The 21,911-nt window shown below is 33.1% G+C and overlaps 1 non-coding gene across 1 annotated transcript; it reads right to left on the bottom strand.

Annotated features, from left to right (window-relative positions):
* Positions 1-908: 908 nt before the first annotated feature.
* Positions 909-979, bottom strand: Trnag-ccc (transfer RNA glycine (anticodon CCC)). The gene has a single exon. It is a non-coding gene; the product is annotated as a tRNA-Gly (tRNA).
* Between the last annotated feature and the right edge of the window lie 20,932 nt (positions 980-21,911).

Here is a 21,911-nt window from a genome sequence, read left to right as displayed (position 1 = left end):
ACGATGAAGCATTTCAGCAAAGTATTGGTGATAAATCAGTTGAGTGTATCCGCATCGGGTCATTCAATCATAAAAAAATATCTGAAAGATTTTGTAATTAAACTAGCATTTTACCCGCTACTTCGTATGCGTAGATTGCAGAAGTATATATATATATATATATATATATATATATATATATATATATATATATATATATATATATATATATATATATATATATATATATATATATATATATATATATATATATATATATATATACATATATATATATACATATATATATATATATATATATATATATATATATATATATATATATATATATATATAATCATCATCATTTCAACCATTATTCGCCCACTGCTGGACATAAGTCTCCCCCATAGACTACCATAAAGAACCGTCCTGAATCACCTGCTATATGAGTATACGAGTATATAGATTATTTTTAATGGATGATAATGGAATGATTACTGCGCCCGTGATAACGGTATACGTTGGCGGAGTACCAGTGAGGGATGATAGGTGAGGATGAAAAGGCAAGTCAGTGAAGCCATTATAATGAATTCACCTAGAATTATTAAGCACAATGATTTCCAGACGGATCCTCGAGGAGGTCGACCTGACATGTTATATTGTTAGCAATGGATCTACTACTCCCCATTACTGATACTTCTTCCCCATCCCTATGGATGTTTGTTATTCATTCATGCTCAAACAGTCGATCGGAATTAAAGGAGTTCTGGTACACAGATTAAACCATATTCCTGTTTTACATATAGAACAATTTTTATCTTAATAAAACCAAAAAAGGTGTCATGAAAAGGGTTGATCAACCGATTTTTCGTAACATGAGATAATACTTTGAGCGTCGTAATTAACGGCTACTTAAAAAAAAAACATGCACTGCCCGGGAATCGAACCCGGGTCGCAAGAATGGGAATCTTGCATGATACCACTACACCAGCAGTGCTCGTCAATTCATTATTAAATTACGCTTTAAAAATACGAGCAGATCATGCAAATGGATAATATCGACAACTACCCAACGTAAAAAAGTTAAAATATCTAACTAGGCGGTTATTGCTACTAAGATTCAAGATTCAATTTTGCGTTATAATTTTCGTTGTCTTTTTTATTGGCCAAATTATTACAAGTGCAAAATGGGAATGAAATAGAAAATATTTTGATAAAACAGTGGATCAAAATCGATTCATAATTGGTAAATACATCGCAGATTGTGAATAATTAAGATTACTTTCCACAAAAAAAAAAAAAACGTGTGGCAAAACCAGTAATTTTGATTTAAAATCTAAAATACTGTACTGACTTTAATAGAATTTCTATGAGAATTTTCTAAATCGGTTTACAAGTGAAGAAGTTATGAGGTAACAAACATTAAAAAAAAACATACAAAAATAAAAAATGGAAAACCTCGTCCTTTTTTAAATCAGTGGAAATAGGAACTCTTATTTTGAAATCAGATAGAATTTTTATTTCTTTGATATTATTTTCGACAATGTATGGTACAAATATGTATTAATATTGTATATTTTAAATATGGATATTATGATTTGTGAATTATGTAAATTAGGTAGTTAGGTTGTTTTGATTTCTATTTTGCACTACCGATGCCCACTCACTACTTTCTATGCCACTGTGTCAGGCTGACTGAAAGAGATCCCTGTTAGGAATTAGTTCACCTTTGCTAACATTGTATCTAATTATTATTATTATTACTATATATGTTAGTGCAATAAAAATATTATATTATAATTCATTGTCAAAGCTTGATTCTTTATACACCATTCCATCTTCACCTATTAACAAAACCTGGTCGTACAAAATGATATTCTAATTATAAACTTAGCTGGAAGTGTCAGTTACGTGTGTTTTTTTTTTGGAGATATCTCGATTTGCTATTAAATACATCTTACAATTATGAAACTTTTAAAAAAGAAATATTAAGAGAGGACTCTTTACAAGTATTAATAGATAAAGATATTTAAAAACCATATCCAAATATAAACTGCAAACGTAAAAAGTAAGTATCAATGAAGATAATACATCACACGTGCGGGCCTCTTATACAAAAGCCTGGCACCCAAAAAAAAGGTATTTTTACCTCAATATCCATGTAACACGCCACCTACACCCCGAAAGGCAAAAGCGCACCGAACGGACGCCGTGATGTAAACAAAACGAGCGCGGGCGCAATAAAAACGCTGTAAAATTTTGATGTTTCTATTCACCATCGCCCGTCCTACTCACACACCTCGAGAAACGTATCTCTATCCCGCTCCAACACTTGAGAATGGCTCGGATTATTATCAATGCACTTTACAGAAAGCAGAAGTTCCGAAGTCCGTCTGACATTAATGTGATTTTGAAAGTAAATTGTGTAAGTTTAGTGCGAGATAAGTAGCAGAGGAACGAGGTGTCAAACTATAAAATTAATAAATGGAGGCTAGATTTCATCACAGTTGTAAAATTTTCTATGAAAAAAGAATAGAGGTGAAATAAATTTACCTCATCAGGTACGACCTCTGTTCAAATTGTGGTGTTATTTTATAAGAATTATCGAAGCTGGGTTGCTTCTTGGAATATCTATAGAAATTCCCACGTCGAACAGAAATATTTTTAAACCTTTATGACTACGTAATTTTCATTTAAATCAATCTTTACGTTATAGTACGCATTTTTTTTTTATTATTAAATCAGCTGTTAACTATCCACTGCTTTAGCAGTTTACATAGGCCTCCCGCTTAAGAGGGTTTGCCAGTAGTTGCCACGCTTGACAGGCAGGTTGACAACCGCAGTTAGGCGTTGGTGATGTTTTAAGAGGGACACTGCTGCCCTTCACTCGACCATTAAGTTCTTTTAGTTGCCTCTTACGATACCCAAGGTAAAGGAAGAGGTAGCCTATTCTATGCTGGGACCATACGACAATATAGTAGGTATATATGCATCTATTACAAATTCACTGTTCAAAATTGGCATAACACCATAGTCTTCAGGAATGGTAACACATTAGCAATAACTACCATGAATATCGTAGTGAATATCTATGGCGTTGCTCATGTCTATAGACGTTGATTACTACTTTACATTAGTGACGTCAACTTGTTTTCATGTCATGTTATAGAAACACAGAATGTTCATCTTAAATCATATCTTTTGAGACTTAAAATTTTACGTTTCAAATATTGATCACGTTATTTCATCCTTCAAATCTGTAGAACTTTCTAACACAACATCTTTTAACAGTTAGAAGAGCAATAGCAGATTAGGCTCTTAACTCAGAATAAACCATACTCATTGTCAAGTAATTTCCGTGTAGTCCCGGCATAGAATAGGCCACCCTTTCCTTTCCCGTGGGTATCGTAAGAGACGACTAAGGGAGGACGAGGGATGGGTAGCAGCGTCCTTCTTAAAACATCTTTAGACCTTAACTGCGGTTATCAATCTACCTGATAAGCGTGGCAAGTACTGGTAAACCCCCCTAGGGGAGGCTTATGCTCAGCAATGGACGGTTAAAGGCTGATATGTTGTTGATGATGATGACTTTCAAGTAATATAGACATATTCCCACGATTGGACATAGCTCTATCTCTATAGGAAGAGAATAGCAATACCCTTCTATTATTTTATTAAATTTCTATAAATTTGTTTCTAGTTTTCCTTTCCTATTTTTCTATTGCTATCCTAATAATTAAAAAAGTGGAGACATATTTATCTATTCTTACTGCATCATCAAATGGAAACATGCTTCTTAATAATACTTAATAATAATAATAATAATCCGAGGCGGCTCACTCCCGGGAAAGATGCAGAAAGCGCTGGTCTTAGATTCTACCCGCATTGTACGCCGGTTTCTCTCCCTGGGGCCCTGAACCCCAGCCGACTGTGCTTCTGCCGGGGGTTAGTTTGCCATCACCTCTCCTTAAGAGGGGAGATGTGGATTTTCTAAAAATTTTAAAAATAATAATAATCAATGAAAATATTGTTTACATACTGAGAATAACAGAAAAAGGGTGACTTATAAATATATAGGTACCTATTTATGTATTTTCCTTATGACTAACTCACCAATCATCAACATGTCTTAATATAATGTCAAAACATCGTTGTTTTGGAGGGAATGATGATTATAATAATATAGCGGAGATTTCGGTGCGAGTGTAATGTTAAATAAATTAATTTCGGCCGCAAAATACATCGACGCAGTCTGTAATCGACGAGCCGCGCCAATTTCCACGCCACGCATTTATTAAACACGTAATATTTTGGATGTGGTATAATGAAAATTTTATTATTAATACAATGGATACTGCCTATATCGTGTATCTGTCCTTTCATTTCTATTGGTACATATTATTTTTTGACAATAACTATGGAATCAATGACATAAAATCACTTTTTTTTAATGTTTCGTCTGCACGGTCAAAAGAAAAAAGCAGCAATTTTCTTTTCTGGGTCAACTATAACACATGTGATCCATTTCATAACGTTTGGCAACGCCGTTATAAGTGACACATAAACTCACTTATTTAAATACTAGCGACGCGCCACGGCTTCGCGCAGGTATACATTACATCACGTCACATTAAAAACCTCTAAATTTATCAGTATTTCTCTACAATATTATGCATGTATTATACATATAAACCTTCCTCTTGAATCACTTTATCTATTAAAAAAAACGCTTCAACATCCGCTGCGTACTTTGAAAGATTTAAGCATACATAGGGACGGACAGACAGCGACAGCGACTTTGTTTTATACTATGTAGTGATGATTAAGCATTTTAATAATTACTACATAATAAATTTACTTTTTTTGTGAATGTTTCGTTATTAAATACTATTTCCTGAATATCACCAATATATTTATTTATCCTCATTTTACTCGTAATATTATGAAAGTTAACAACGAAAACAAGTTTTTTCATGCAACTTAACATAGCAAACATGCTGATGACCCATCTGATGGGGGTGGCTGAAAGGGATTGTTAGTAATAGAGACTAAAAATCCCATTGCTAGCAATATACCCAACCAGGTCGACCTCCTCGCGGTTCTCCCTGAAAACTATCGTGTTTAATTTCTTGTCAATTCATCAACTGGCCTGTTTTTATTCTCATCGATCTCCTGGTGCCCCGTCAGCGTATCCCGTTAGCGCAGGCGGGGTTACCATTCCATTTTCACCCATAAAAAAAAAGACCCACCTAATGGAAAGTTGTAACCGTCACCTACAAACAAACAGTACCATGGGCATAATAAAAAGTTAGTAGTTAATTAAAATTGACGCATCCAAAATATAGCACCAATTTATATCATCTTGATCACATCCAGTAATGATGCGAGATCCTTATCCAATCACCAATTTCATCGGAATGAGAACGGTGCCGAGTGCAACAATCGATACAGATCCCGGCCTAATGGATCGATTCGATATCGATTGGGATTAATATTAGCCCGAGTTCGATTGCTAAAATCGTGGTAAGCGATTTATATCTATTGATATGACATTATAGATCTAATAGTCAAATAAATAAATGAATGGAAAAATAGTAATTTTAAATTTTATTAATACGAATACCAATATACTTGTATCCTTATCTCGCAATAGGAACACACCACGTTCGGTACATATTTTTATACAATGAAAATGCAATGGTAACCTAACTTGCAATGGTAAACTAACTAAAATGGTTCTAAACTAACAGCGCATATCGATGACTGACAAGTCTTCACCAGTGAGTCTTTATCACCATTACAACCCACTGTTGGGAATGAATTACTTGGATCTCTCGCTATGAAATTGATATAGTGTATGATAATTCGAATTTCTACAGGAATAAATTGCTGTAGCACTTTGTACAATAATCTAATAAAAATGAACTCTAATTATCATAATATATATATATATATATATATATATATATATATATATATATATATATATTTTTTTTTTTTTTTTTTTTTAATATTTTTTAATTCCATTCACTCATAATCGTATTTTCTGATATTGCTCGCAACTTGGGTTACATGTTTATTTTTATTATTTACTTCATTTTCTTCATTTTCGCACTGTATAACTATGTTAAAGTAAATGCTGTGAATACCTATAATAGGCATGTGCATTAATATTGTATTATATTTAATGTTTGTTATACCTATATGTTATAATGCAATACGCTGTTGGTGTACCTTAAATAAATAAATAAGTTCTATATCCAAGTAATTTGCTATAGTATTTTAATTCGTAATTCCTATAGATTGATGTGAGTTGTTTTTTAATCGCCTCTTACCACATCATACTAAGCATTAACTCTCTACTGCTGAATATAGGCCTCCTCCATAGGGGAAGTTCCACTAGTAGTTGCTATTCTTTGCAGACGGGTTGGCAACCGCAGTGAAACTTTGGTAATATTTTATAAGGATCGTTGCTGCCCATCTCTTAACCATTAAGTTCCCTTACAGCCTCTTATGATACCCATGGGAAAGGAAGGGGTGGCTCATTTAATGCATGCTCATTCTATGCAATACCAGAGGGAGACTTTGTACATAAGTCGATTGCTTGGGTACCTCTGTCCCATTCGTGTTTCTACCGTGAAGCAGTTGTGTTTGCATGGCTGTGTTTCGGTTTGAAGGGTGGGATATGGCGTGAATTTACTGGGTACAGAGGAATAATACCTGAGTCCTCAGGAATGGCAACGCATGGGGGGTATCATGGGCGAAATAGTATACTCTGTTATGTCCATGGTACTGCTCATGTCTATAGGCGACGGTTACCACTTTCCATCAGGTGGGCCGTCAGCTTGTATGCCATTCTAAGTTGTATAAAAAAAAATTATCATACGAATCTGAGGATAAAAGGAGTAATTACTTACTTCTTATAACGTGACCACTTGACCAGGTAAAGGAATTAATTGTGAAACATAATGTGTATATTTAAAAATATATATATCATGATAGCACTCAAGATTGTGAATGTGATCCAGTTTCCGTATGAACTAAATCCAGATCATTAGAATGACGTAGGTAGATGTATATTAGTCATCTCACTCATCAATGAGTTGAATGTATGAATCATTGCGATTAAGCTTTAATAGTATTTTTTTACTCTCAACACTTCAGTCCTGATGAAAGGACTTGTTCCAATAAAACGTGATGACGTCATTAACAATTTAGTACTGGGATTTACTAATTTCCGATATTTTTACAAACCCTCTGAATCTTTAAAGCACGATGCAAGTACAGCCACTTTTATAATATACTAGCTGATGCCCGCGACTTTGTCCGCGTGGTATTTGTTATTCCTGTATATATATATATATATATATATATATATATATATATATATATATATATATATATATATATATCGATGTGTGTTTCTACCTATTTATTATGTCTGGAAATACTGGACCAAAATTAACAAATGACATGTCATTCTCACTCTTTGCCTTAGGTCAAAATATTAAAAAAATCTTTACTTAAATAGGTTATGTATTAAGCTGTATAAGTTACTATAGTTTTTTAACTATTCCACGGGAACTCTAATTTTTCGCAATTATAAGTATTTAAAATATTGATCGGAGATATAAGGTATTACCTTATATCTCCGGTAAAATTTCATTTAAATCGGTCCAACAGTTTTGAAGATTAGTCCGTACAAACAGACAAACAAACAAAAAATTTAAAAAAATCTGGATGTGTTATACTTCACTTCTAACATTCATCCGATTCGATTTTAGCGCTTTTTTTCTTCGTATAAGTGAAAGAATTTTTAAAATCGGTTAAAAATTTTTTTCTTTATCTTTTAAACAGATGAAATAAAGAAAAAAGCTAAATAATAATAAAATTTATAAAGGTCATTGACAACTATTTATTGACTTAATTTGCGAAAATTAAGAATTATATTGTAAATAAATGTCAAGAGCGGTAATAGGGAGAACATATCTAATTATCGACCAATATCTCTGTTGTCATCGATGTCTAAGTTGTTTGAGTCAATGGTTCATTCAGTTATGTACTCTCATATAAAAAAGTACATAGTAGATATTCAGCACGGATTTATGACAGGGAGATCAGTAAATACTAACCTTATACTTTTCACCTCAGAGTTAAAGGAAGCAGTCGATCGAAATGTTCAGGTGGATGTGGTTTACACAGATTTTGCAAAAGCCTTTGACAAGGTAAACCACTATATCTTAGTGAAAAAATTGCAAACATTTGGAATAGGAGATAATTTGCTGGAATGGTGTAAATCTTACCTTAGAAACCGTTCCTCGAGAGTAGTATTTGACGGTGTTCAATCATCCTCCATTGTGGCTTCCTCAGGTGTGCCTCAGGGCTCTATTTTAGGACCTCTATTCTTCAATGTCTTCATTAATGATATTATGCAAAATATTAAGCATAGTAATGGATACCTATTCGCTGATGACTTTAAAATGATGAAGATAATAACAAAACCATCAGATGTGGAATGTTTTCAGAAGGACATCGATTATTTAATCAAATGGTGTAATAATAACAAAATGTATTTAAATACTTCAAAATGTTACCACATAAAGTTTACACGGAAACTCAAGAAGTTGCAATCGCATTATTTTATCGAGGGTAAGCAGCTTCAAGAGGTTAGTGTTGTGCGAGATCTTGGGGTTTTGATGGACAGTCAACTAAGATTTTCGGAACATATTGATAAAATTGTAAATGAATCAAATAAATCATTGGGTTTTATCCTTAGGAATACAAGGTGTTTCAAGAAACCATCCACTGTCATTCAACTGTACAATAGCTATGTCAGAAGCAAGTTGGAATATTGCAGTATGGTGTGGTCACCTATGTACAAGATACATGAGGACAGAATAGAGAGAATACAGAGGAAATTCGTTCGTAGCCTAGCCTATCGTTTTAAAATATCAAGAAATATGAAAACCTACAAAAACAAAATTAAACATTTTCACCTTGATGAACTATGCCTGCGCAGATCTTACCTTGACATGTCTTATCTTCATAAGTTAGTGAATAATCACATTGATTGCCTGCCTCTACTGGGGAAACTAGATTACAATGTACCTGCTAGAGTGCCGCGGCATCCTTGTAATCTATTTAAAAATGCAGCTTGCCGAACAAACTTGGGTCGCGAATCACCTATCGTCCGCATAACGCGTCTGTATAACGATATTGTAAAAACCAAGCCTGAACTTGATATTCACTGCGATAGTCACTCTGTATTCATGACTAAATTAAAGTGTTGATATACCTCCCCATTACATTATATTTATTTATATTTTATAATAATTTGAATACAATTTCCATTATTTATATTATATTATTATTCATATTGTTAATATCTTTACTCATTTAATAATTTAATTATATTTTAATGTTTGTCAAACACAAGGCATGCTGTGGTTGCCTATAAATGTAAGAACGGTGAGATCTGAGCTGCCAGTGTATTGTATTAAAACTTAGCTTTATTGTAGCTGTATCTTATGTTGGTAATCCTGTAAATAAATAAATAAATAAATAAATTAAAAAAGTGACGTGTCATTAGAATTCATAAAAAAAAAACAAAAAAATTATGTAACAAAAGTCCAATATGATTAAGACAACTAATAACCTTTAAAAATGCTACGGCCATAATAAGGCACACGCAAAAACTATAATACCATGTGTCCGCAACATGACAAAGCATTATCCCAGCTTAATATAAAAATTAAATAAAATTAATTATACAAGCACAAACCAACACCGGCAATTACCCAATAATAGCAATAATCATACAAATTAATACTTACTGACTAAAGAAATTTCTCACGAGAAGACCTGACATGATTATTAATAACGCGTCTAGAGGGAGGAGCGATTGACACGTTAAGACAACACAAACAAACATGTAAGCGTACACAAATCAAGGGAATTTAAACTTTAATAAAATAGACTTTAGAGTTACAATGGTGGTAATATATAAATGTGTGCGAAGTCCATCCGATGGTTATCGGAGGCCACTATAAGGTAACTTCTTAGTTTCAAGCATTGACGTTTTGGACAAAGTGTATTCGACGCGCCGCATTGTGTTATAAGCAATTATTTGCGTATCATTGTCGACAGCTATTTTCTTTTAACATTCCACGATATATATTTTTACTAACTTTTACCCACGGCTTCGTTTGCTTGACCGGCATATGTTTACTGATCGTGATAAAAGTAGCCATCTCTATTATAACATGTGATATCAAATTTCACAGTAATTGATTAAGCTGTTAACATAATAAGAGGTAACAAAAAATGTAACCCATTATCACATTTATAATATTTATAAAGTGCTGTTGATTTTTTTAATTATATAATTAAATTTTATTAAATAGCGCCATCTAGTCACGAACTAAGCAGAAGTACTAGAAAATTTAAAGAAACACTTCACGTGATTTATTAATAGATATATTATTTATATATGTAATGTATCACTATATATATAAAATACCTAGCCATACACAAAAAGCCATACCCATAAATTTTATTCATTTTGTGTTGCAATTGCAACAGGACTTGCAAACATTGGAAGATATGGCGGTACCTACCACAATTATATTATCAAGATTGGCGACAAAATATTACTATATTTAAATACACGCTATTAAACCTTGGATCTAAGTACAACCACAATATGTTTTTATTAAGAAGAAAATGAAATTGTAACCTCGCCTGCTCTTTTAAACAGGATACAAAAGAATGAATCATTTGGCCCATCATAACGTATTCATCAGGAATTAATCATAATGGTTTTCAGAGGGAAACAGAGCTTAGGCCGTCTTCTTACCAGTGATCCCTTTATCCTCACATCTGTATTGTCCGGTACTGTCATACCGTGTACATTCACTATATTGTCATAGAAATCGTAATACAATTGCATCCATTAGACGGCGAAAAAAAGAGTCGGCATCCTCCTTATATTGACAGAACTGGAAAATGAATCTATGCAACCAGGTATTAACACAATAAATTAAATAAATATTCATCGGTATTTATAATTATAGATATCATAAAAACCCTAGACACTTTTTTTGGTATTAAGTGTGTTTGTTTGTTTGTTACTTTTTAACGTATTAACGGCTCAACTAATGGTCATAAAATTTGATATACATGTATTATTTGGAATGGAGAAGGAATATTTATCCAGATCATGTGAAGATAACGAAGAATAGCTTTTATGATGTGATCGAAGTCACGATAAGAAACCGGTAGTGTAATATTTTTAAATTCGATAAGCTCTTTGCATAGATTTAAGACAAATGTTTTTTGACGCGACCTGCATGACGGTAAAGTCGTACGTGCGATATCGTGCCGTATTACGGTAAATTATAAAGACGCACTATCGGTTCGATATACCGCGTGCTAGGGCCACTGGCCACGCCTCCGTCACACCCACCGCCCCCGCGTGCACCGCCCGAACAATTTCCCACTTTTTCAATTTCAAATTCTAAATTCCAAAGTTCGAATTTCGAAATTTCTCGACGCGAAACAATTCCACTCCGCGGAACTCGACGGAACAATGCTCTTCATAAAGTTCGTTTCGAGCAAAAGAAAGGAATGCTACATTTGTGGTATGCTTGATATTTCTTTTTCAATATAATACAATATAGTTATCTATATTGTACTTCCATTGCAAAATAAATGCAAGGCAATTTTAAGTCGGTATAGTTTCCTTTTTTGGATCTTAACTAATTCCAAATAAATGATAGATAAACAAAATAATTCTATCAACAAAGTAGTTAAGACTTTCGTAAAATACTTAACAAATATGTTTGGATATTGAAGTAAGCATATTATTGTATATTGTAAGTTGTCATGTTAAATATTTTACTTCATTTATCATACCATAAACATAAGATACAATGCTTTATTTCAACCACAGATATTATTCTAGTATGTAGTTTTAAATTTACTTCAGATTGACACAAAACATTTTAAAGCAATAATTGAAATGCAAAAAATATACCGGTGTGTCATTCACCTAATAGTAAAAACTATTACAGGGATACATATTTGAACAATACAATTTAATATGAACTGGTAGACCATATCATTTAAAATTAAACTCTAGGCCTTATATTGTAGAAGTGAGAATCGAATGGAATGTAGCTGTAGATGATATACTTGATCCTCTAGTCGATGAAGCTAATCGTGCGCGCACACAATAGAGTAGAATCACTGCCACAATGGGAGGTAATTAAACCACAATCCAAATATTCTCATGTCTTGGCGGATATCTCGCCGGTGGTCGCAATATTAAAAATTATATCAAAGATCAACAGCATAAATTTATAAACAATTCTACTGACAATAGAAATGCCTCTCAGAGACACGGTAGGTACCAATGAAGTACCTAATAAATTTAAGTTTTTAATATTCTTATTTACCAAGCAGATGCAATCATAGTGGTGTATACGTGAATTATAAATTATAGCAATAACCTATAAAAATCTTTGCATACCTATGCGTTTTTTTAAAGAGTAATAACAATAGAGTTCTTAGAGTTACCTCTTCTAATATCTGCTGATAAACTCCTTCCATACAGGACGGTCTCTTAAAAAAACTAAAATAAATTGCCGCCCAAAAATTTTTATCTTCCAAATGTTATGGGTTAGATACTCGCAGAATACAATAATTAATTTGTATATTTCTTTGTATTGGTGTACATTATATTTTCTGTGTACCTATTTGATATTTTTTTAAGTATACATCTATATATCCATAATACAAATTCAGCTTAATTTACGATTAGATACGACTGTGTGCAATGATATAAGAATTAGTTACTAGCAATATTTTTTAATATTTTAAATATATACTTATACATAAATTACCAATAACAGAATCACAAAAACATATACTTACCATATCTACACAAATTTAATAATAGTCTATGGCGTGACTGCGCACCCGCAGTGGCGTTCCCACAACGACCTCCATCGCTCACCGAGCGAACTGATGAAATTAGATCGATTAACATGATAAATTTATCGATTGTTGCATCGACGAATCGATACAATCGATACCACTGACAAATTACGCCGTATGCTCTCAACTCTGTCCCGTCTACACTCAATCGAATTGATCTCGATTTGGATGAGTGACGTTTGTTTAGTTGGAAGTTAATTAAATTGCAATTGAATTGGCCCTGCTTTTTGTTGTACTGTATCATGAATATTGTAAGTTGCCTGTTTTTGTACGAATAAATACGTTTTGTTTAGTATTAAGTTCATTGACATATCTTTATTATTGTAGTCAATAATATCCACTTTTTACTGCCTCGTTGGTGATTTCTATTGAGTAACAATATTGATCCTTGAACTCTTGTGATTCTCAGGTCGAGAAAAGCTATTGATTTATTGGGTTTTTTTAGCAACACGTTTATTTTCACAAATCAAAATTTGTATAAGTATGGTAACTTATGATATACAGAGGCCTTATAACTCTTTAGTTTTTAGGAACGACATCGTATGAAGGTACAATGGCCATCATGGTGTATTCCATAAATGATGATTACCTTATTTTCTATCTGGTAAGTATCACTATGTCTACAGTTTTAAGTCGCATAAAAAATGCAACTTAAAAAAAAAACATTTTAAGTTACATTTTTTATGGTGGGTGTCTTAAGAGGCGACTAAGGGACCCATAATGGTCGAGGGATGGACAGCAGCGACCCTCATAAAACACCATTAAACCCTATGATTGCCAATCCGCCTGCCTACCGTGGCAACTTTTGGCAAAACCTCCAATAGGGGGTGGGGGTAGCTATGTTCAGCAATGGACAAACAATGGCTGATATGATAATGATAACCCTAATTAGAAACAGTTGTAAGACAAGTAGAATATAAAGAATCAATATATAGTAAATCATCATTAGGTGTAAAATAGATCTAGTCTCAACGAAATTGGGATAGAAATCTATTTTAAAAATTATTATCATTTACTTAAGTTATTTCGAAATCTATCAAAAATCTACAGCGTCACGGATCATTCGAATGATAGTCGATATAAGTGACTAAAGTATTAAGGTGTAGTTAATTAAATACCTACCAAGACGAGATACATCTGTGCGCAGGCGCAGACTCGCGGGGTATGCGAGTGTCGGACATAAATCACTGCGCGCGGACACTCGCTGACGTCTCGAAACTCGGCTAATTGACTAGAAGAAGGTATTCGACGATATGAGATAATAAAAAAAAATATCCTCACGATTGTAATACCAGATGGGTCTTTCTTTTTATGGATGATAATGGAATGGTAATCCCGCCTGCGCTAACGGAATACGCTGGCGGGGCACCAGTGAGGGATGATAGGTAAGAATGAAAAGGCAGATCAGTTAGCTCAACATGACGAATGCACCTGAAATTCAACACGATGGTTTCCAGTATTTTGCTAGCAAAGAGCCTGGTAATCCGCTTTACTAGCAATCCCTTCCCTCTACTACATGTGTCAGTCAGTGAAGGCGTTTTTTCGAAAATTTATATGCAAAAAAAGGCAAACCTTGACCTCGACGCGGTTCCCCTGGAAATTAATTTTAGTGAAATTCGTCACGATGGACTAACAGACCTACTTTCATTGTCGCATATCATCCCTCCTGGTATCCAGCCAGTGTATACCGATAGCAGGCGTGGTTACCATTTCATTACCATCCATTATAATAACACATAGTACCTATTGTCAATCCTCCCCCATACGGATATGCCTAACTAAAACAAAAAAGCAATTCTGTTACTGTAAATGTATACTCTCTGCCAATGCTATAAGGAATTAAGCTTAAAATTATATCGACTAAAATCCATACAAGTTACCGTGCTACAACTATTAATGTGTGCATACGTGTAGATAATTATACACAAGCATAGATAAAATATTATCAGTTATTTATTCGAAAACCTGTACAAATTAACAAATTATCTTAGTACCGAGGTAGCATTAAAACCATTCAGGGATAGTTGGTCAATACAATACGAAATTTATAGCCGTGTTTCAATTATCGTTCACTTTTGCATTTTGCATAGAGAGAGTGTTTAGAATGCTAATGGAAGGAAATCGATAGATAAATACTAAATATTGTTGAATGTATACGGATAGATGGGGAATTAGGTAGAAAAGGATTGGTAAGTTTGTGAGACAATATTTTTGAAAATCGACTCTTTATAAATATCGATTCAGTGAAATCATTTTAGAAACAACAAAAATAATATAATGTTTTTTATATATTTTTTACCGGAGGGAGACTTTGTACAAAAGTCGTTTGCTTGGGTACCTCTGTCCCATTCGTGTTTCAACCGAAAAGCAGTTGTGTTTGCATGGCTGATCGTTTCGGTTTGAAGGGTGGGATATGGCGTGAATTTACAGGGTACAGAGGAATAACACCTGAGTTCTCAGAAATAGCAACGCATGGGTGGAATCATGGGCGAAACAGTATACTCTGTTATGTCCATGATATTGCTCATGTCTATAGGCGACTGTTACCACTTTCCATCAGGTGGGCCGTCAACTCGTTTGCCATTCTAAATTGTATAAAAAAAAAACTTTTTTATACCACGAAGGTGGGAAACAAGAAAATAGTTCGTCTAATGATAAAAGATCACTGTAGCCTATGGGCGCCTGCAACACCAGGTATGTCATGTACACGATGCTTGCCCTAAAAAAGTCATAAAGCCTAAAGTTAAGGACTGTAGGTACTATCCTTCATCTGTGGATTAATTCACAAGTGAAGAATGGATTATTTCGTTTAGATAATAATAAACAAAAGTCAAGTTTAGTTCTTTTTTAATCAATTGAGTGATATTGCCATATTTATTTTATACAACGATCATATGTTAATACTACATACATAGAGAGAATACAAGATAGATAGCGAATATAAAGCATAGATAAATGAACGAATTAAATGACTTTCCATTTACTAAATTGCATCAAATCGTGGGAGATACGTTGCACTATAGATCCGATTTGTGAAACGTCTTTGAAAACATCATTATATTGTTCATATGAGTATGAATTAAGATTGGCTTCTGTGTTGTATACGTCCTATATTACCTATATAATACAGAAGTCAATATTTATTGTATTCAGAATAATTCAACTGAGTATCTATGGGGGGAAAGGGATTGTTAGTAATGGGGTCTAATAGCCCCATTACTGGCAATATACCCTCTCAGGTTGACCTCCACGCGGTTCCCCCTGGAAACCATGTTTAATTCTTGTCGAATTCGTCATGGTGGGCCAACTAACCCGCATTCATTCTCACCTATTATCTTCCACTGGTGCCTCGTCGGTGTATACCAATAGCGCGGGCGGGGTTAACAATCCATTTTCACCCATTAAAAAAAAACTGAGTATTTATGTGCGCCAAGTTTGCCATTTCAAGATATTAAAGAAAATCCACAATTATTCATAAAATGACGTTTGATTGAATATCTTCCAATCAACCTACAAACCAATCTATTCCACTTAACAAGACGACATCTTGTATTTCGTTAATTCGTGTGGGTGTCTCCATCCGCCGGTTGCTTACTCTACATCTCTGGGATGCGTATAGCGCAGCGAGAGCAGTTTATCAAGATGGCTAAATGCTCGCAATTAGCCCATGTGAAATGTCGCATACACATGCTAACGAGATACCGCCTCAGGCGCGCGTATGCGCATCATAGTCTAAGCCAGCCCGCACACGGCACGATTGCACGTGCTTTCGAATTAGGCGAGTTTGGCGCGAGCGTCTTTGATTCTTATTGCTTCCAATTTTAATGTAGAAACTTGAAAGTCTTCCTCTTATAAAAAAATCTTGGAAATATAATTAATTAATTAAATAAAAAAAATCTTAAGAGTATTATTGACATTATTTTAGGATTGTATACATTTTAACTTAATTGAGATATACAACACAGGCATGCTTTATTTGCGCTAAAGATATTACATAGTTCATTTTCATCTTTCTCATTTATTACATATATTATTCTTTGAATTGACGAAAATAAATTCAGTTTTATAATGCCATAGACTTTATTTATTATTGAAAGGTATTCTATCAAGGCAACCCTTGAGTTCATAAGCAGTATTGCGCATATTTACAAAGGACCTAATGTAAAATATGCAAACACATTTGAATTAAACAGTACAGCTACGTTATGAGTTTTATAATTTAAAATATTATCAGCCATTATCTATATAATTTAAAAAAATATTTTTAAAATGAATACTAGAATAAACGCTTTCAATTAAAATAAACATTATATGTTTCATATTAATACGTAAATGAAGAACAAAATGCACAAAATTTATTTTATTCTATTAAAAAAATAAATTGATATTATTCTGATATAATAAATCGATAAAATACTTTTTAACACATTAGTCGTACTAAAGCAAAGTCGCAATTGCGATTTGTCGCTCATTACTAAACCGCCTTAAAAATAGTGTTCGGCGCTCGACTGATTTATAACCCTTTTATATAGTCCCCTAAAGTTTTCTAATTGTGCTCGTACCTATGGAGTCTTTACAAACTTTAGTACAATTAGCGCACTTATGGGAACTGTGTGTTGATGAGACCGTGTAACTTTATGGTATACTACACCATAGAAAAGCTATGACTTTATTATGAGAGAATGTTAGCCATATATTTTTTATGTTTCAATATTGGAAACACTAATGGGGATGTTTGTACACATGTATACCACCTGAGTGAGAAATGGAGATATCAGTTATAAAAGTAGATAAAAGAAGATATACAGTACGCCATACAAAAGTTATGACTTTATTATAAGAATATGTTAGCCGTGTATTTTTAAATTATAATAGACAAGTTCGTTATTAACTTTAAAAAAAATTATGAGGTAGTTTGGACACATATTAAACGACTAAATAAAATTTTAATGAAATTTGGAACATAAATATATCATCCTGAATTTATTATGGCCGGGGATTTCAGCCAGTAAGAATTACTGAGAAAATAAAGATAGATAGATACTCTTTATTGTTTCCTCCAAAAGATTACAATAGTAAACTTATTATAAATATAAACAATTACAAGAAATAATCACAATGAGAAAACAATGGGCATAACGAAAGAGATACCATGCATACCATATCAAAGCTGAATTTACTATAAGGTTTTTAGTCATTAATATATTTTTTACTAACCATTACTGAGAACTTGAAAGGACCTAATTTGAAGTTTAATAGACAAAATAAATTATTTTATATATATTTCACTTTTTCTTTTCGCCTCCTCTTAAAAGAAAAACAGCGAAGGAAGTACAAATATTTTTAATATACTATGGTAAAAAAAAATCTACTTAGGAGCTCACTAGTTCCATTACAGGTAATTAGGGTCATTACATCTACAAAAATCATTCTTCGAGTCCACAGTACTAAATCCAGAATACATATAATCCAACTCACTACCAGTTATTTATTGAACCATGCTTTTATTATAGTGTTTAGTAACATCAATTTATATATAATACTCGTATAAATGAAAACGTAATAATAATTTTCTCTTATATTGTTGGTAATTTCGTAATATCGCTGGCAACCCTTACACACCACAAAATGTTTCCCAGCTAATATCGCAGAGTTGCGATACGTTCTCGAGGTAATTGTTAATAACAGAAAATGAAGCGTGACAGTAGCAAGCGAAGTTTGTGTGTAGCACAGAATCGCGTACAAACTGCCAGTGTGGTCGATAATGTTGCCAGATTAAAAATTTTACTACAGTTATAGGAATGTTATTAACTTATATTTATTTATTATACATTAATATTAGTAAATTAATTGTTTACATTTTTAAAATAAATAATCTTACGTTCTTCAATTAATTTCTAATAACAAATAAGTATATTTTAATATAATTATTAAAATAATACAATTTAGTTGTCTATATAATAATGCGCCAAAATAAATAAAATTCGAAATCAGGTAAAAAAATTAGTAAAAATAAAAACATTTCGTTTGCATTTAGTTAAAAATCTTTAATATAATACGATTTAATTAACAAGTTAATTTAACCCGCCCTTTAATCTATGTAATCTTAATTTATGTAACTGGAAACGATAAAGTTAACATAACTAGCATTCACACAGTTTAATACTCATATATCGATCAGTTAAATACGACAGGCTATTTCTTCTTGGAACCTGGCAACACCACAATTAAATGTGGTAAACTATCCGCTATAATCTCGGATATTTATTTAAACACAAGTGTTTACCCACTAATGACAGGCAACAACTGTTCATAAGCTAGTCATAAGCCGACACTTACGGGCAGCACCTCGTATATTATTAAATACATAGCTACGGAAATTACAGTTTAGTTATCGACAAATTCTTTATGGTATCCATGAATAAATCAGTCGCGACCTCCTTACTAAAAAGGCATAGACAATGATCTATTGTAGAGCTGACAAGAATTGCCGCGATATTCGAATTTTAATTTAAAAAATAGCGTTAAGTCCGCCTGTTATTTCAATTCTCATTAAAGTTTACTTTATTTATTATTTTTATAAATACTGGAATAAGTAATATAAAAGTAATTTAACCCAAACATTTATATGCAATCAGGAATAGCAAATAAGCTGACAGTCTACCTGATGACAAGTAATAATTGTCGCCTGTAAACGTATACAGTATCATGGACATCACGAAATATATAAGTAACGATTATTGAGATCTATGGTGCTTTTTTTATGGGTGAAAACGAACCAGTAACCCCGCTTGCGCTATCGGAATACGCAGATAGGGCACTAGTAATAGATGATAGTAATACAGGTCAGTTGGCTTATCATAATGAATTCGACAAGAATTAACCACAATGGTGTCCAGGAGAAACTGCATGGAGGTCAACCAGATTGGGTATATTACTAGCAATGAGATTAATAATTTCTGATATTTGCATTAATAATAGACCATTACTAACAATCTATTTCCTCCAAGGACTATGAAGTTTTTTAGTAAATTGATAGATACATGGTATGTTAACTCAGCCTGCACTAACAATATAAACTGGCAGGGCACCTGTAACGTATGATAAGTGAGGATGAAAGCAGGTCCATTAGCTCATCGTGATAAATATATAAAGAATATACTATCAATGCTACCAATGGGGCCGCTAGTACCCATTACTAACAGTTTCTACTCCCCCAGGACTTTGATGTTATGTCTCCGTATTTTGTAATTTTATTACCATACCTCGATAAATCCCATAAAATCCTTACTCATTAAATCGAAACACAGCTATACAAATAGTGATCAGGTAAACTGTCAGATCGTTGGTCTCCCTAATAGGTAATAAACTAAAAGTAGAGATACAAGGTAGGTGAAAAATCCAGCGCCCGAAGTTTCTGGAACATATTTTTTAAATAACATTTTATGAAGTACAAAGTACCCATCTACTGCAACAAGATTTGTGTATAAAAATATTATGAGTATTAAAAAAAAATCGGAACATCATTAAATCTAAGACTTTATGAATATCTTACATCTCCACGACAATTATCATTATCATTAATTAATGACTACAACAAACTTAATATTGACCGTTAGTTCACCGTGACCACCGACGTTTTACGACTATGTTATATTTATGTGAATGACTGTTTTGTCAACCGCACCATCTATTACCGACGTTACGTTGGTTGATAACTTTTTTACAGTTTTATTCATAGATGTAAATAGATATAGATGACGCAGGTGCATATTTATATTTTTTTATACCACGAAGGTGGTATATAAGTATGCTCGTACAGCTTGTCTAATGGTAAACAGCCACTATAGCCTACGGACGTGTGCAACAACAGAAATACATATTATTTTTATTTACGAGTACTTATTTATTTAATCTATAATACGTCTTATCCTGACCGACTGCAAATATCAGAAATTTGAAATCATTGAAATGGGCAATAAAACCTTCTTTTTAGGAAATGTGCATACAATATGAAATGATTGTTCAAAATTCCCCAGGGATGCAAGACAATGGGTTCGCTTAAAATGATGAATGAAAACGGATAAAATTAGTGTAGTAACTACATACTATTCATTTTCATGTGTATACAAAAATTAAGTATTAATCTTTCGATGTTACTTAAAACCAAAAATAAACCTTCAAAGTATATTCAATTGTGACATCTATATAAACTCATGTCTATGGTTTCATCTTAGATTGTGACATAACATAATGTAATGGTTTGAAGAGGTTGTAAAACACCCGTGCCTTTTATGAAGACTGAATGGAGGACACTTTGCTTTGAAAATTAATTATATTGGAGCTCTCATATTTTGAATACAGTATACAATATGAATCGCCACCTGTCAGTCAGCATTGATAATGCAATAAAACATTGGTGGTCCATTTATATTCAATGGATACTTGAATGTGAATTAACATAATATAATAATAATAATAAGAACTCAGAAGAACTTGTCAACTATTACTGTAAGGGGGAAAACGGATTGTTAGCAATGGAGTTTGACAGCCCCATTGCTAGCAATATGCCCTACCAGGTCGACCTCCACGTGGTTTCCCCTGGAAACCATCGTGAACAATTCTTGTTGAATTCGTCACGATGGGCTAACTGACCTGTTTCATCCTCACCTATCATCCTTCACTGGTGCTCCGCCAGCGTATCCCATTAGCGCAGGCGGGGCTACCATACCATTTTCACCCATCAAAAAAAATATATTACTGTAAATGAAACGCTTCAATAGCGAGAATATTAGAATTTAACGTGACAGAAGCGAAGTCACGAATTACTTTGGTTTGTTAAAGGTATTCCTCATTATCGAAAAGTTAATTGCAGATTAAAATTGACATACAAATATTTGTTTTCAGATAAATATATCACTTTTAGAGTGTGT

This window comes from Galleria mellonella, unplaced genomic scaffold (assembly GCF_026898425.1).
Source record: "Galleria mellonella isolate WM207_F2 unplaced genomic scaffold, CSIRO_AGI_GalMel_v1 utg83, whole genome shotgun sequence".
Taxonomy (NCBI): domain Eukaryota; kingdom Metazoa; phylum Arthropoda; class Insecta; order Lepidoptera; family Pyralidae; genus Galleria; species Galleria mellonella.
The sequence above is the reverse complement of the archived record's forward strand: the minus strand, read 5'-3'. Positions and strand labels throughout refer to the sequence as shown.